The 16,751-nt window shown below is 43.3% G+C and overlaps 2 long non-coding RNA genes across 2 annotated transcripts in view; both read left to right on the top strand.

The window, feature by feature from the left end:
• The window catches only part of LOC309360390, a 44,598-nt gene extending 38,351 nt beyond the window's left edge, over positions 1-6,247 (top strand). The window contains exon 2 of the long non-coding RNA XR_014164091.1: positions 5,970-6,247. This is a non-coding gene — a long non-coding RNA (uncharacterized lncRNA). The remainder of the gene's footprint in view (positions 1-5,969) is intronic.
• The window catches only part of LOC309360385, a 115,741-nt gene that overhangs the window by 74,155 nt on the left and 24,835 nt on the right, over positions 1-16,751 (top strand). The window lies entirely within an intron of this gene.

Genomic DNA, 16,751 nt, shown 5'->3' with positions numbered 1-16,751 from the left:
GGAGTTCACTGGGTGACCTGGAACCAGTTTCTCAGCTTCACCTACCCCTGTTGTGAAAGGGGGTCAGGAAGAACCATATAGGTCACTTTGAGCTCCCTGATATAATATTGAGATAAAGAATAAAATGTTTTAAGCAGAAGCCAGGCTTGGCAACTTCTTGGTTGTCCCTGAATCTTCTTCATCCTGCATGGCTCGATTTGAGAAACTGGGCCAAATCGTATTGTTAGTCTAGAAATGGAAGCAAGAAGAAATTCCAACAAAAGAAGAATGGCAGACAAAATTAATGGACTACGCAGAATTAGATAAAATGACAAGAAGGATTCGAAACCTGCGGGACCAGAGATTCACAGAAGATTGGAAGAAATATATGAATTATTCAAAGAGCAACTGTAATCAACAAATTACGCTAGCAGGACTACAAAAAGTTTTGTAAGGGGAAATATATGAAACATTGCAAAACAGAGAAAGATTAGAGATATTAGTTATGAGATTCAAATGTAATAGTGAAAGTAAGAATTAAGTGATTAGATTGGAAAAATTTCAGACGTGATTGATGGAAGTCAAAAAAATCGTATAAGATGTAAAAGTATGTTTAATTATTGTTGGAAATGATACGTTAAAAAACTAATAAAAATTTATTTAAAAAAGACAAACTGGGTCAAATCAGCAGAGGTTGAAAGAATTCAGGCCGTGATCCTGTACACACATAGCTAGTATAAAATCCCACCAAAGGCAGCAGGGCTTGCTTCTGAATCAGCATATATAGGATTGCACCGTTGTTGTTCGTTGTTGTTGTTAATGCTGTGTACAAACTTTAGAACCGGGACACCCAAGGACAAAATGCAAATCAGAGTTTTAATCTGCATATTATGTCAGGAATAGCAAAATTTAGGAAAGCAGGTTGTTGAGGAGCTTGGCATGACGAGAGACATGTGTGCACCAACGTTCATTGCCCCCTTCCTCCCCCAAAAAAGATATATCGGGGGCAACCTAGCACCTTTACATGGGCACAAACATTACCATCAGCTGCTAGTGTACACAGAACAATAGAAAAAAGACAATCACAGAACTGAGAAATTGCACGAAACAAATGAAATACAGTGAAAATCCCTGAAAGGAGAAGTAATCGACTAGAAATATTATCTTGTGGAAATAAACTAAATAATAAGAAAAATCAAAAAGCTTGATTAGAAAAAAAATTAACAGGAAGGCTTTGTTCAATTTTAGGTTTGTCTAATTTTTTCCTTAGGCTTCTTGATTTTTCTTATTATTTAGTTTACTTCCACAAGATAATATTTCTAGTCGATTACTTCTCGTTTCAGGGATTTTCACAGTATTTCATTTGTTTAGTGTATACAGAACAAGCTGCAGCTGCTGGCCCACAACCGAAGACTGGGGGAAAGGAAAAGGAAAGAGTATTAGTTTGAAAACTCTTTCCAAAAAGTAAAGGGTAACAACTTGGAGTTACAGCTGAAAGTTGGGACACGATCTTCCTCTGACCTGTTTATGGCTGCCCAACAGCTCAGTTCCGTCATGACTGTTTTGTATCCCTACCAAAACCTCTTCTTCATTTCAGGTACTTTTTTTAACAATCCCGATGAGTCAATGGGCTTTTTTGGTCAATTTCTGTACTCAGTGGCTGACCTAAATACCTGCAGAAAGCTAGCCTGTGAGAAAAGCCCACTGCAGGAGGGGAGATTAAGGACGGTTTGAATAAAGAGGACAGAGAGCAACCTCTCTTTATGCTCACAAGGTCTTTGCATTGTCTCTGGCAAAAAATGAAGTTTCTTTTTTTAGTTCCTCTCTGTATTTTCGGCTGCTGCTTCCTACTTGCAGCCTGTTACAGGCTTGCAAAGAGGTGTGCTTTCTCTGAGAATGTGTTGCAAACCATACGGCACAGAAATGCATTGCAAAGGGAATACAGGTGGATGTCCATTAATTTTAATGGGTCTACTCTGAGTAAGAGCTAGCACTGTATACAACCTAGTGTTTGCTTTGAAAAATGTATGTATACTATGTTTCTCTGAATACTAAAAGTAGAATAAACTAGATAGAGGAATGTTAGCCCGACAGGGGCACATCCAAACCTACCTATGTGTTATGTACTGAGTTGAATAGGATCCAAAAGGCAGCAGTCTGATTGGTCCTAGAACAATAGGATTCAGAATGCAGCAGTCTGATTGTCCCTAGAACAATAGGATCCAGAATGCAGCAATCTGATTGGTCCACAGGAGCCACCCAATCCAGGCGGAAGGGAATCCACAGCCTGATTGGCCTACAGGAGAATCCCAGAATTAGCTAATCACGTGGGGCCCATTGTGTAAATAATGTGTATAAAGCAGACATTCTGGGTGAACTTCCATTCCTCCTCACCACTATGAGCTTAATAAAGAGCATGAAATCCACTTTCACTATGGATGGGGCATTATGGGGTGGCAGGGCCACGGTCTTGTCCAGATCTCTGCCACAGCTAGGGGCTAGAACATGGGCTGGAGGACATTGGATGATTGCTGTCTTGTGAGGTCAGTCACTCCAGCTGAGGTCCCAGTGGATCTCATGCTAGAGTTGTTCAGCAGAATCCCTGATCTGGACCTAATGTAGAAATAAGTTAGCGTTCCACCCAAAGAATGGGTTCCACACCTTTACTGTAGAAAACCGAACGTGAAGAGAAGGGCCGGATTTAGGTTTGATGAGGCCCTAAGCTACTGAAGGTAATGGGGCCCTTTCTATGTTCAGCTGTCCTTTGTCAACAACAAATTGTCGCTGTTTTTGTGTTGAATATATGCTATGTGGTAATTTATGGACCTCATACGTATCTCAAGCCATTTGCGCATGTTGCCCTGCAACCAGTCCATGCAGAATGTAGGCACCCTATATATAGAAAGGGGCAAACCAGTGATATTTTAGGGAGCAGGCGAGCAGTCAGGGCCCATGACTTACATCATAGGAGCCGACACAACACAAAACACTGTTGCTGTATGTAGGTTTTATTTTATTTGTTTTTTATCTTATATTTTGGAAATGTACATCCAGGGTTTTTTCCCTTTAATTTTTTGGGGGACCTCCAAGACAGTGGGGCCCTAAGCTAGAGCTTGTTTAGCTTATATGTAAATCCTGGCAAAACGAGAAACTGAGAGAAGCAGAAATTGACGCATTCATCCATCGCTAGTCACAAAGGAAGATCGCAAGTTGAGTTTGGTCCTCGCATAGGAAAGTTAGATTCTCCCTTCCAGCCCTACACAAGGCTGGATTGTTTCCTGGCCAGGGCAGGGCAGGCAGGCAGGGCAGTGTGGGATCTTGGCTTCGAATCTCCTACCTGCTTCTGGCCAGCAGGACTGAGACAGCACGTAAGCGCGATGAACCTCAAAGCAAGGAAGAAAGTCATGACTCAGCAGGTTGGAGTTGGGTTTATTAAACTGCCTTGCAGGGTTCCTCTGGAGGAGATAATGGTTTTTCTCTTTTTCACCTCGTTCTTTGCTCAAGGTGGTGCTTGGCTTTGCTGGCTGGCTTTTAGCCTATTCAACAAACAAAAAGGATCATACGATTCAGAAACAATACTTTTATGCTAGCGGCATTAAGGACTGGCACTATTACAAGGGCCAAATAATATACACTCTGCACTTGAGAGAAACTGATCTTTTAGTGTGGCAGCATCTATTCTCTGCAACTTCCTGCGTGCTACTATTAGACAGGCGCCTTCTTTGTACTGCTTTTGATGCCTGCTGAAATCTTTTTGGTTTAGGCAAGCCGAAACGTGAAATTTTTATTATGCACATTAATTTTTTTTTAAAAAAGCTTGATTTTATCTATATTTTGATAATTCATTATGTCTATGCATCTTGAAGTCTATTTATTGCAACTCCAAGTAGAATTTTTGCACCATTTTATGTAAACTGCTTAAAGAGAGAGAGAGAAGTTTTATTGAGCAATATATAGATTTTGCTAAACAAAATAAATAAACATAGCCAATATCTGCTAGAACAAATGTCAGCAAACCTATGGATCTGCTGCCAGACCCTGAGCAATTTATTCTTCCTTGTCTCGTATGATAAGCACTTTGGTTGAACTGATGGTGTTATGAATCTTTGTGCTCCAATCATGGCTGGTTGAATTAGACACATCCATCAGTTCCTTGCTTGTAGAAATAAGATTAAAAATAATCAGGGGACTATTGTAAGGTTGTTGCTTATACGATCTTGTCAGGGCTTTTTTTCAGCCAGAGCTCACCAGAGCTCCTCTCCAGCTCCTCTCAAGTGGGCGCCGTTGCCGTTCTAAGAGATCAAAGGAGAAGTTCATGGTGAATTCCAGAACCTCTTTTTCTAGCAAAATAGTTATGGGTCCTATGCTGATTTATTAGAATGTGCATTTAGGACCACTGTTGGAATCAAAGCAATGTTTAAATGCACTTTTCAACAACAACAACAACAACAACAACAACAACAACAACACCAGTCCAGTTAGTTTTATTGTACATCGCCAAAGGCTGCCACAATGTACGCAGAATCATTCAACAATTAAAGGAAAATATACTGGATTGATACAAAAGACTTAAAACATTTATATTATCAAAACATTACGTACTCTAAACAGAGCTATAAAAGTACCCCAATATACAGATCAAGACATTAAACAATAAAATTCATAAGCTAAAATCATCACATCAACAACAACAACAACACAACCCAGAGCCCTTTCTGTTGGGGATAATTCAAATGGAAATTCCTAGGTGTCAAAAAAGATTATTTATGTATGTTACTACTGCGGCCCATGTTTTGTTAGCCCCAAAATGGAAAACTAGTGAGGTCCCAACCAAAGAAGAGTGGCAACTTAAGTTGATAGAATATGTGCAGCTTGCAGACTTAACATGTAGAATAAAAGAACATGTGGAACATACGTTTAGAGAAGGTTGGAAAACATTTATTGAATATATGAGAAATAACTGTGTACAGCTGAAGATGCTGGCAACATTAAGATAAATTCAACAGTGTAAATAAGTTTTGGTGGGTGTAATAATGGAATACTGAATGGTCTAGTTTATATAAAATCTGCAGGGATTTCTATTATGTAAAATGAACCACGGAAAGAGAAGAAGGGAAGTGACTGATATTTTAAGGTTGTTTAAATGAGTGTTTTAAATTGTAAAACAGAAAATTTAATAAAAATCATGTAAAAAAACAAGGAGTCAAAACAATTAATAGGATGATGCTTTTAATCTCACGCAGTAGCTTCCCTGAACTGCCTTGTTTTCAGTAGATTATCTGTTTCCTTTACTGTCTTCAACAAGCCAAGACCAACTGCTTGACCTGGTCTTCAGTGTATATAAGGGTTAGCTTCCTACATCCCCTGTGTTTATAGAGATTCAGCTAGCCTCCAGGCATATAGGTTTATCCAAATCCCAATCTGCGGATCCCCCTATCTCTTTCCCCCAGCGCCCCATGATTTAAAACTGAACCGGAACAAATGGCACCAGGTCTTCCTTGGATTGCCGTTTGTTCTGATTAACACTAAAGAGCTGGTTTTCCTGAGCAAAGTGGCCGGGCAAAGGCAAAACTGCTCAGCCCCGTGCCTAGAAGGCATGTGACAAGTGGAAAACCACTTGGGCCTGTGGTCTCTAGGCATGTGTCAAGGGTCTGTCAGGACGATCAGACCATTCACAGGTCAGAGAGAGATGCGAGGCGAACATGCAGTTAGTTTCTTTATTAAGGAAAGGGGGGAAATACAAGGAGGTTTGTTAAGGGCAAACCTTTATTTTGTTATCTGGATGTTTCTTTTTTGTAATTGTTTTAAAAATGCAATAAAGTAAACGAACAAACTCTTCCAGCAGAGATTTGGGATACATCTTCTCTTTTGACTTCCAGACATTTTCGTAAAGTACTTTTTATGTACACAGACTTCTGCAACTCTTTACCTTTTTTGATTGCCCTAGTCCTTTGAATTGCTTTTATTATTATTATTATATTTTATTGCAGATATACTGCCATGTTACATTCTATGAATGGAAGGTTGACTTCAATCCCAAAGACGCACTCCTCCATTTTCTCCCAAGATGGACGGGCGCCAACCAACCAAAGAACTGGAGCTATAGAAATACTTGTATTAATTTAAGTAGAGAGCAGAAAGAATTTTTCAACAGCCGCTACGCAGGGGAGCCGGTGAAGCTGGAAGCGGTGAGAACAAATGTTAAAGTCATTGTGGCTTTGGTTTGTCTCTCCTCACCTCTCATAAAATAAAAATTTTAATGTGTTCATTCTTGCTTTGAACTAACCCTCATGCAAGCATTCCACCGTGATGCTCAGTACAATTACATCTCCCCACTATCTTTTGATTTGGTTATGACAATAAATAATAATAATATTAATAATAATATATCTGGCTCTTTTCATCTTCAAAGAGTCTGAGGAACATCTGACTGGGTAATCCACATGCTTTTGAAATCTAGGAACACGCTGTTATTATCCTCATTGCTTTATGGAGAGGGAGACGGGCCCGCGAGGGATTTGCTTGCAGCCGTCGCGTCAACAAGAATCAGCATCAGCTGGAGGATGAGGGCCTCTGGGAGTTCTTGGAGATGTTCTTCAGCCAGTATTCTTGTGCTGATACTTTCTGGAGGCCAAGGCAGAGCCTGGTTTCATAGCCATGGGTATTCTAGAGCCGCTTTACTCCAGATTACTGCCCTCCAGGCATTTGGGGCTCCAACTTCCATCAGCTCCAGTCAGCATCAGGCCTCATGGGAGTAGCAAGGCAACAACATCCAGAGGGCACCAGGTTGGGGGAGGCTGCCTTAGAATCTCTACTAGAATCTGCTTCTGGGAAGCCTTCCATGGTCTATGCAAGATCACAAAAGTTGTGACCTATTGTCAAGGCTTCAGGGAATGCTATTCCTCCCACAGTGGCAACCAAGAAGAAGAGAAAACAAAGTGATTTATCAAGTGATTTATTCAATGTTCACAGAAAGAGAGAGGAAGGAATGCGGTGTCCCAAAGACAATGGCGTTGCTCCAAATAAAATCCCACCCCCTATGTCTCTCCTATTCTACGTCGCCCCTGTGTCGGCTAATCTGGGCTTTCTGCCTCTGAGCTTTCTGTTCTACTACCCTCAATGCTCGCCTGGTCCTGGGAGGGGGGGGGGTCAGGAATGCTTTCCAAAGACACTGAGTCTGTCGTCTGTCTCTCCCCTGGTGCTTCTTCTTCCTGCTGTTCCTCTTCCAATATTTCCCAGCTTCTCCCTTCTGCAGCCTCTGAACTATGCCCTTCTGCAAACCACTGTTCTAAATCTATACTGTCCTCCTGTTCTCAGGAAGATTCAGAAGAAGGGGAGGGTGACCCCCACCATCCAGCACTTGACATCTACTAAGCCAAGCACAGCTCAGCAGCCATCTTTTGTGTCTTGCCTGCGAGACTTGACAACCACTCAGCTCTGGCAGTCTCCCCAAAATAAGACAGTGACTGCATGTTGCCATGAATGGGTCACATTTGCCTTGGTGGAGCAGAAGTTGTGCAAACCTAGTGCAGAGACTGGGAAGGAGGTGGATGTGTCTCCTCAGTAGCAAGAGGAACCAGGAGCAGTCCAAGGCATTTTGCTGCTGACTGCTACCCGCCTCTAGATTTCACGTATAGTATCCAGCCCCACTGGCCGCTGTCTCTTACTTGAATACTCATGACAAGACAATGACCTCCACTATACCTGTGGGCAACGGGCTACAGTTGTGAATGAGGAGCAGGCAAGCAGATGTTGTCGGACTCCAAATCCCATCAGCCAGCCCAAGCTGGCATGGCCAATTTCCAGGGATGATGGAAGCTATAGTCCAGCAAATAGCTGGAGGGACAGAGGCTTCCAATTACTGCTTTAAATCAAAATAAATCAAAGAATTGTCCAGTAACACCTTAGAGACCAACTAAGTTTGTTCTAGGTACAGTGGTACCTTGGGTTAAGTACTTAATTCGTTCCAGAGGTTTGTTCTTAACCTGAAACTGTTCTTAACCTGAAGCACCACTTTAGCTAATGGGGGCCTCCTGCTGCCGCCGTGCCACTGGAGCACGATTTCTGTTCTCATCCTGAAGCAAAGTTCTTAACCTAGCACTATAAGTTCTTAACTTAGCACTATTTTTGGTTAGCAGAGTCTGTAACCTGAAGCGTATGTAGCCTGAAGCATATGTAACCTGAGGTACCACTGTATAAGCTTTTGTGTGCATGCACACTTCTTCAGATACTATGCACACGAAATCTTATACCCAGAACAAACTTAGTTGGTCTCTAAGGTGCTACTGGATAATTCTTTCATTTTTTAAAATTTATTTTGACTGTGTCAGACCAACACAGCCACCTACCTGATGCTTTAAATCAAGTTACAATTCTATTAGCATTCTCTCCAATATTTCTCCAATGGAAATAGGGACATCCCATTCCATAATACTAATCTTATTAATTATACCCTGCCTATCTGATAGAATAAAACACTAATAAATAATTTAATAAAACATTCAACTCTTTTTTTTAAAAAAAAAAAAAGCTCTCTGTACAGAGCTGCCTTTAAGATGTCTTATAAAGCTTGCATAGCTACTTATCTCCTTAACTTGGGGGTGGAATAACTCCATAACTCCATAATTCAAAAACTTAGCCCTGTACAGATATCCCCTTCAGATATCTGCTAAAGGTTGTATCTCCTTGGCTCAAGGAATGCATAACTCCATGACTGATGAAAATAGGGACATGCTAAGGAAAAGCAGGGCATTCTGGGATCAAATCAGAAACCAGGACAGCTTCTGTAAATCTGGGACTGTCCCTGGAAGATAGGGACACTTGGAGGGTCTGTGTTAGTAGTATTCAACTAAGCACTGGGGAGAATGTTCTGGAACAGAATGTTCTTCCCTTCTCCCCCTGAATGCCCCCTAAATATTTTTTATGGGTTTCCCCCGAACTCTCCAGAGCAGAATTGGGGACAGATTGGAATACATGCAAGAAGGAGAGAGACTGAAAGTCTTGCTGTGCTGGTGCTAATTCTTGCAGTTGTACAAATATCTAGTTGAATACCACCCCTAATATCCAGAATGGCAAATATCCAATAAGACATTTTCATCATCATCATCATCATCACCACTTTTAATTTGTATACCGTCTTTCTATCATACAATACCCATGGCGGTTTACAAGCTGAAGAAACAAAGAATGTACACCTTACAACAATCTAATGCAACAGAAAAACCTGATAATACAACATAGCTTTAAAATAAGCAACCTACATCAAATAAAGTAACATTTGACAACCATTAGAATAGTATACAGTGGTACCTCAGGTTAAGTACTTAATTCGTTCCGGAGGTCTGGTCTTACCCTGAAACTGTTCTTAACCTGAAGCACCACTTTAGCTAATGGGGCTTCCTGCTGCCGCCACGCCGCCAGAGAATGATTTCTGTTCTCATCCTGAAGCAAAGTTCTTAACCTGAAGCACTATTTCTAGGTTAGCGGAGTCTGTAACCTGAAGGATATGTAACCTGAAGCGTATGTAACCCGAGGTACCAGTGTATAGAATACCGTACATTCTGGCGTATAAGACGACTTTTTAACCCCGGAAAAGAGGTTAAAAAGTCGGGGGTCGTCTTATACACCGGGTATGGCTGCAGTGGACTCGGCTCCACGCCAGACGGAAGCTGCCCAGCAAAGCTGCCCAGTGATGCTAAGCCAGTTTCGCTGGGCGGCTTCCCCCTGGCGCAGAGCCTGCTGCCCATTGCCGCTGCCCAGCAAAGCTGCCAAAGCGTATAAGACGACCCCCCAAATTGGCAGCTGCCAGTCTAATACGCCCAGTCACCTAATACGCCAGAATCTACGGTAATAATATCAGCCTATAAAAATTAAATAGAAATCCACTCTTAACAATTACAATAAATAATTTCTAAACCTTGTAGCTGTTGTTTAGTCGTTTAGTCGTGTCCGACTCTTCGTGACCCCATGGACCAGAGCACGCCAGGCGCTTCTGTCTTCCACTGCCTCCCGCAGTTTGGTCAGACTCATGTTTATAGCTTCGAAGACACTATCCAACCATCTCATCCTCTGTCGTCCCCTTCTCCTTGGGCCCTCCATCTTTCCCAACATCAGGGTCTTTTCCAGGGAGTCTTCTTTTCTCATGAGGTGGCCAAAGTATTGGAGCCTCAGCTTTACGATCTGTCCTTCCAGTGAGCACTCAGGGCTGATTCCCTTCAGAATGGAGAGGTTTGATCTTCTTGCAGTCCATGGGACTCTCAAGAGTCTCCTCCAGCACCATAATTCAAAAGCATCAATTCTTCGGTGATCAGCCTTCTTTATGGTCCTGCTCTCACTTCCATACATCACTACTGGGAAAACCATAGCTTTTACTATACGGACCTTTGTTGGCAAGAATTTCTAAACTACAATCAACAAAACAACGGTGATCCACAGTGCATAAAAATAATATAATACAACCTGAGAAGCAGAAACTGGAGGGTGGGGCAAGGCAGGTGGAAGAAGGCCTGGCCTGGTGAAGTCTCTCCCCTCACAGTTCCTTTAACATCCCAGCACATTCACCAGAGAACAGACTTTACAAATTACAATCTACAATAAGATTTAACACTGGAAATGTGTTCATGGCACTGAATGGACTTCGCAGATATCGTTTATAAAAACTGGAATGCTATACAATGTTTGCCAGATCTAGGAATAATTTGTAGTTTTCTCTCTCGTTTTCTATAATATATATGTATTCTAACATTTAGCATGTGTTGTTGGTTTTCTTTAATTATTCTGATCAATGAATTTTGCACTCAGGTTCCAAGTACAAAGCATATGTCTTCTCTTTACGGGGCTTATGATATTATAAATCTACCAAAAAAAAAATTTAAAAGAAAAAGATTATCTCTGTTAATCTCATAACAAACTATCTGAGACTATATAGTCATCATCTGAGCAAATTCTGTTGCGTCAGTAGTTTTAACTGCCAATTTGCAGCTCATGTGAAATCCAGGTTGTGACAAAGTGCTGAGTAAAGCTACAAAATGCAACTGTCTTGGGGGGAAATTGAGCAACCGCAGTTCTGAAAGCTGAGATTGAAGTTCCTTATAAGCATTTGCTGAAGAACTAATCCATATTATGACCAGAATGCCAGTATGCCCATAGCATCATTTTTACATCACATGTATGTTATTCTTAAAGGTAAAGGGACCCCTGACCATTAGGTCCAGTCGTGGCCGACTCTGGGGTTGTGGTGCTCATCTCGCTTTATTGGCCAAGGGAGCTGGCATACAGCTTCCAAGTCATGTGGCCAGCATGACTAAGCCGCTTCTGGCGAACCAGAGTAGCAAACGGAAATGCCGTTTACCTTCCCTCCAGAGCGGTACCTATTTATCTACCTGCACTTTGACGAGCTTTCGAACTGCTAGGTGGGCAGGAGCTAAGACCAAACAACGGGAGCTCACCCAGTCGCGGGGATTCGAACCACCGACCTTCTGGTTGGCAAGCCCTAGGCTCTGTAGTTTAGACCACAGTGCCACCTGCGTCCCTATGTTATTCTTAGTTAATCTCAATTATCTGCCTAAGATAATTTCTGAATATTCACCCAAAAAATAGATTAAGTTTCCTGCCTCTTAGTGCACCTCTTCCATTCCACCCATATTTATTTACAGTGGTCCCTTGGTTCTCAAACTTAATCCTTTCCAGAAGTCTGTTCCAAAACCAAAGCGTTCCAAAACCAAGGTGCACTTTCCCATAGAAAGTAATGCAAAATGGATTAATCCGTTCCAGATTTTTAGAAACAACCCCTGAAACAGCAATTTAACATGAACTTTACTCTCTAATGAGACCACTGATCTATAAAATGAAAGCAATAAACAATGTACTGCGGTCACACAATCAATCAGTAGCTGAACTGGGTTCCACACAATCACAAAAACAAAACAAAAAAGAGCCACAAAAACCAAAACACAAAATAAATAGCAAAAACAGACAGACCTCAGCATAAGTCAAAACAGAAGCATGGCATTCAAAACGGAGCACGTTCGGCTTCCGAAAAATGTTTGCAAACCAGAACACTTACTTCCGGGTTTGCAGTGTTTGGGTTCCAAGTTGTTTGAGTACCAAGGCGTTTGAGAACCAAGAAACCACTGTACATAATTCATTATTGTCCTCTTCTTCCCATCCTCCATTCTGGAGCAGAGGATGGCTAATCATCAATGAAGCAAGAATACAAAACTGTGAGGGGAGGGACAGGATGGGAACACAGTTGAAATTACAAAAGTACAATAAAAATAAAGCGGTGATAAATACCTGTAGAACCACATTCAAAGCGCCCGCTCTAAGCTCAACGTCCCATTGGCACTGTTTAAGATATGCCCTCTCCCATATTAGCTCGGATAGAATCTCCCTTTTGCCACATTTTCCCCTGGTATAAATAAAGCACCTAGATTTTACTGAGATGAGTTTCCTCTCAGCTTAAACCTATGTGCGTTTACTCAGTCCTCCTGTCTTTAATTGTTCAAAGTAATTATTATTAGTAGTATTGGTAGTATTTATTCAATTTATACACTGGCCTATACCCGGAGGTCTCAGGGCGGTTCACAAACAAGATCACAACATATAAAATCAAACCAAAAACATTAACCCAATTAAAAACAAACAAAAAAGAAGCACATTCTTAAAAGGTGTTGGATGTTGATAAGATCAACCAAAGGCCTGGTTAAAAAGGAATGTTTTTGCCTGGTGCCTAAAGGTGTATAATGAAGGCGCCAGGCAAACTTCCCTGAGGAGAGCATTCCACAAACGGGGAGCCACCATAGAGAAGGCCCCGTTCTCGTGTTGCCAGACCTTCCGAATATCTCGAGGAGGAGGCGCACGAAGGAGGGCCTCAGAAGATCTCTGGGTCCAAGTAGGTTCATATGGGAAGAGGCTCTCCTTGAGGTAATGCAGTCCAGAGTTAAGTGTGGTGTGTACAGATTGCAACCATAGGTTCTGCCATGTCCAAGGGATCTTAATCCCCAGCTGTTGCACCTGGCAAACCTACCTGAAAAGGAGACAATGGAACTTACTTCAAAGCAATATGCACAGGGTCATTTAACACAAAATGTCATTTGAAAGGGGAGGAGGCTAGAAGTCTTGGCAGATATTATCCTACATCCTATAGCCATACAGAGGAAAGAGATTGAAAAAATAAAAAAGTACAGTGGTACCTCGGGTTACATACGCTTCAGGTTACATACGCTTCAGGTTACACACTCCGCTAACCCAGAAATAGTGCTTCAGGTTAAGAACTTTGCTTCAGAATGAGAACAAAAATTGTGCTCCGGCGGCGCGGCAGCAGCAGGAGGCCCCATTAGCTAAAGTGGTGCTTCGGGTTAAGAACAGTTTCAGGTTAAGAACGGACCTCCGGAACGAATTAAGTACTTAACCCAAAGTACCACTGTAGTTACATCTGGTTCATTAATATCAAAATATAAATCTTACATATCCCAAAAAATTATAGAGGAAACATTATAGCATTATAGATGCTGGGCAAAGATAGGATTTTTTAACAAGTTTTTTTTTATTTGGGGAGGAGATAGTATTGACTAATATGCAAGCTAAGATGCAGCTAACAAATTTTATGGCAAATAGTGGCTGGGCTTTCGTTTAGAAGCCTGGTAACATGTGAATGTGCTGCCACCCGCAGGATATTCATTTATAGCTGTTGTAAATAAAACTGAATGCTATTGAATCCCCACAACAGGGTGAGCTCCCGTTGCTCGGTCCCTGCTCCTGCCCACCTAGCAGTTCGAAAGCATGTCAAAGTGCAAGTAGATAAGTAGGTACCGCTCCGGCGGGAAGGTAAACGGCGTTACCGTGCGCTGCTCTGATTCGCCAGAAGCAGCTTAGTCATGCTGGCCACATGACCCGGAAGCTGTACGCCGGCTCCCTCGGCCAATAAAGCAAGATGAGCACCGCAACCCCAGAGTTGGCCACGACTGGACCTAATGGTCAGGGGTTCCTTTACCTTAAATAATATTGTGCCTCTCAACTTTCTGACTGGTCTGGAAGTACCTTAGTGATTGGGGGTGCATTTTGAGGCCCTTTTGAGGAAGAGGTGTTCAGATGGAATGCTATCTCCAATGCAAGCATCAACTGTCAGGGAAGCCTCTTAAACAATACTGAAACTAATGAGAGAGTTTGGCCCATCTCATTTGTATCTATAAATGTATCTATTTGAGGGAGCCCTAAACGGCCTCGGCCCAGTAGACCTGAAGGAGCGTCTCCATTCCCATTGTTCAGCTTGGACACTGAGGTCCAGCTCTGAGGGCCTTCTGGCAGTTCCCTCACTGCGAGAAGCCAAGTTACAGGGAACCAGGCAGAGGGCCTTCTTGGTGGTGGCACCCGCCCTGTGGAACGCCCTCCCACCAGATGTCAAAGAAATAAACAACTACCTGACATTTGGAAGACATCTGAAGCAGCCCTGTTTAGGGAAGTTTGATGTTTTATCATGTTTTTAATATTCTGTTGGGAGCCACCCAGAGTGGCTGGGGAAACCCAGCCAGGTGGACAGGGTGTAAATATATTATTATTACGATTATTATTTAGAGAGAGAGAGAGAGAGGAGGGGGTGCAAGTCCTTTATTCATTTGTACATGTCTTGCCAATCCTTGGCATGAGCTCAGCACACTAGACAGGGACTAATGTAAAATGAAGCATTAAGCCAAATGCAATTTTAGCTGAGAGTCCCAGGGGTAGCAGTGTATGTGTGCAAGCCCACAGGTTATTCGGGAACACGCAGCCCCCTCCTTCTAATGTGTTTGTATGTACAACAGGGGGCATGGCAACGCAACACATCTCCTAGTCTCCCAATGGCCTGGATGTGGCATTTAGGGTGTCCCAAAACTTAGGCCACAGCTTTGCCATATGTTTAAAGTACAGTGGTAAAATAAAGGTAAAGGGACCCCTGACCATTAGGTCCAGTCGTGACCGACTCTGGGGTTGCAGCGCTCATCTTGCTTTATTGGCCAAGGGAGCCGGCGTACAGTTTTCGGGTCATGTGGCCAGCATGACTAAGCCGCTTCTGACAAACCAGAGCAGTGCATGGAAACGCCATTTATCTTCCCGCTGGAGCAGTACCTATTTGTCTACTTGCACTTTGATGTGCTTTCAAACTGCTAGGTGGGCAGGAGCAGGGACTGAGCAACAGGAGCTCATCCCGTCGCGGGGATTCGAACTGCCGACCTTGTGAGTCCTAGGCTCTGTGGTTTAACCCACAGCGCCTCCCTCCAAAAAAGTACAATGGTACCTTGGTTTATAACCATAATCCGTTCCGGAGATCTGGTTGTAAACCAAAACAGGTTGTAACCCAAGGCGCGCTTTCGCCAATGGGGCCTCCAAAAACAAAAATGGGTTGTAATCCAAAATGGTTGCAAACCAAGGTACCACTGTACATTGCTTCTACGAAAGAATCCTCAGAACCGTAGTGTATTCTTCACAGAGCTACGACTCCCACCTACCAGGAACCAACTTTAGCCTTGTGCATTGTGTTTTTAAGCATTTGCACTGGACCCACACACTATTGCTATTACTACTCCTGAAAAGAATTACATGCAATCACAATTTGCTGCTGCTGCTGCTGTGAGTGCTGGAAGGAATCCCCTGCTCCCTGTTGCAATGCCCCTTTCCACCTGGCCTAGGGGGCAGGCCCACACTCACCCTGAACAGCTAAAAGGCACCTGGGAGGCCAGAGGGACATTGCTGAAACAACACTTGCAGTGGCGTAGCGTGGGGGGTGCAGGGGGGGCCGGCCGCACCGGGCGCAACATCTGGGGGTTAGGGTTAGGGGGCGCAAATCCACGGATTAGGGAGCACAAATTACTTGCCTTGCCCCGGATGCTGACAACCCACGCTACACCACTGAACACTTGGGTTGGGCCAACTGGCTAAAATGTTTTAAACGCTTCTAATTTTGGTTCCTCTGTTTTGTTTTTGTCAGGTTGGTGTTAGTTGAATGCTTAATTGGGGTTGGCAGTTATGTAAATTTCGGTATAACTGTAAACTGTTTATTATTGTCATTATGGGCTGCTGTTCATCCTGGAGGGGCATTTCCAGCTTACACCCCCCCCCCTTGCTGCCACCACCGCCCTTGGAAACCTTATAAGAAGCTCCTGCCCCAGGGAGACTGTGAGCAACATCATGGGGGATGTTTCTAGGATTAAAGTGAAACTGAGAATCCTAGAATTGGAAGGGACCTCCGGGCAGGGTTGTCTTTACCCAGGGGTGCAAGGGGTGCAAGGCACATGGGCGCCAAATTCTGGGGGGCGCCAAATGTATGCCTACTGTATACTGGTCCCTCTCTATCGGTGGCTGTGAAAAGCAATGGATCGAAAGTCCCCGCCCCCCTCCTCTGTCGCTCTTTTACTCCGTAGCAGTTTTTTCCGCTATGTCATTGTTACATGTGAGTGATCCCCCCCCCCAAAAAAGCTCAATAAAAGTTAATTTGGGGGCAGCTAAACTAAATTTTTAAGGGATGCGCGTGGCACTGTGGGTTAAACCACAGAGCCTAAGACTTGCCAATCAGAAGGTCAGCGGTTCAAATCCCCACAACGGGGTGAGCTCCTGTTGCTCGGTCCCTGCTCCTGCCAACCTAGCAGTTCGAAAGGGCGTCAAAGTGCAAGGAGATAAATATGTACCGCTCCGGCAGGAAGCTAAACAGCGTTTCCGTGCGCTGCTCTGGTTCGCCAGAAGCGGCTTAGTGATGCTGGCCACATGACCTAGAAGCTGTACGCCGGCTCCCTTGGCCA

This window comes from Podarcis melisellensis, assembly GCF_964234715.1.
Source record: "Podarcis melisellensis genome assembly, chromosome: 17".
Lineage (NCBI taxonomy): Eukaryota > Metazoa > Chordata > Lepidosauria > Squamata > Lacertidae > Podarcis > Podarcis melisellensis.
Note: the sequence above shows the minus strand (reverse complement) of the source record. Positions and strands in the feature narration are given on the sequence as shown.